At 43.3% G+C, this 1,591-nt stretch overlaps 1 protein-coding gene across 3 annotated transcripts in view; it reads left to right on the plus strand.

Annotated features, from left to right (window-relative positions):
• Positions 1-1,591, plus strand: part of LOC122544437 (RNA-binding protein FUS-like) — a 21,971-nt gene that overhangs the window by 2,796 nt on the left and 17,584 nt on the right. The gene's annotated exons all lie outside the window — the stretch shown is intronic.

Raw genomic sequence — 1,591 nt, forward strand, 5'->3', positions numbered from 1 at the left:
GCTAGGACAAATGTTCGGCACAACATCGTGGGCCGAAGGGCCTGTTCTGTGCTGTATTGTTCTATGTTCTATGTTCTAAATATCAATATGTATCAAGGGTTTAAAAGAAGGGGTCAGTTGGACAAAGAGCTCAGAGCTAACTGCCATCTGCCAAAGCTTGCAGCTGTCAGCTCAAGAGAGAGAAATTGGTTCTCACAGTCATCCACGTATTAGAGAAAGCACCATCTAAGTAATAACATTACCAATGATGGAGAATCAAAGGCATTCCTGACAGAAGAACAACATACGAAAGCACAGCACATTCCAGAAGATACATAACCTGGCTGCAGTTTCAAAAGACTAAATTCTGGATTTTTCTGTATATGAGTGGGACTTTTACTTATTGGAACAGCATACCATTAGAATCTTGTTTTGTTCAGTAACCGTTAGTGGTTAGAAGGGATTTATTCAGTTTGTCAATAGTTTAGTTCATTTGTTCACTGTTCATGTTGGATAAATAAATTGTTACTAGTTGAATTTAAAGTGATTTATTTTATTTAGAAGTTTCTAAAAAGGAGGGTGCATCACTTTGCACACTCTCTTTACAGATTATAGGGCAAGGCACTGCTCTTTAGGGGTTTCAGCTTTAGTTCTCAATTGAGGCAGTCAACCTCTGCTTTATAGCACGTGCATGACTGTGGACATGCCTGTGAGATATCATCTATTGGTCTGATTGTGGCCAAGGATTTTCTTGCCCACTAGCTCTCCTCAGTCGATTTTTGATATCTTTCCTAGCTACCCTGTAATCCTCTAAAGCTGTGCCAGATCCTTGCTTCCTCAATCTTAAGTAAGCTCCCTCCTTCCTCTTGACGGGAAGCTCCTCTTCTCTTGTTATCCAAGGCTCCTTCACCTTACCTTACCTTTCCTGATTCAGTGGATAAAGCCATCCAAGTGCTCCTTAAAGTGCATCCACATTTCTATCGTGCCTTTCCCATAGAAGAATTGTTCCCAATTTATACTCCACAGCTCCTGTCTAACAGCAGTATAACTTCCCCTACCCCAATTAAATACCTTCCCTTATTATGTTCCTATTCCTCTCCATGGCTATGGTAAAAGCAGTTGTGGTCACTGTCACCGAAATGATCTCCCACTGGGAGATCTGACACCTGGTCTGGCTCATTGCCTCACACCAAATCCAATATGGCCTCTCCCCTAGTCTACATATCGAGTCAGGAATCCTTCCTGGACACACCTGACAAAATCAGCTCCACCCAGACCATCTGCATTGATGAGGTTCCAATCAATATTCGGGAAGTTGAAGTCACCCACAACAACAACAACTCTGTTACAGTGGCACCTTTCCAAGATCTGCTGTCCAATCTGTTCTTCCATCTCTCTGCTGCTACTGGGGGTCAAACAATGACTGCAGATGCTGGAATCTGCAGATGCTAGATTAGAGTGATGCTGGAAAAGCACAGCAGTTCAGGCAGTATCTGAGGAGCTGGAAAATTGATGTTTCAGGCAAAAGTCCTTCATCCGGAATACAGGCAGAGAGCCTGAAGGGTGGAGAGATAAGCTAGGGGAGGGTGAGGGTGGGGAGAGAGTAGCATAG

The sequence above is a fragment of the Chiloscyllium plagiosum genome, chromosome 48, assembly GCF_004010195.1.
Source record: "Chiloscyllium plagiosum isolate BGI_BamShark_2017 chromosome 48, ASM401019v2, whole genome shotgun sequence".
Lineage (NCBI taxonomy): Eukaryota > Metazoa > Chordata > Chondrichthyes > Orectolobiformes > Hemiscylliidae > Chiloscyllium > Chiloscyllium plagiosum.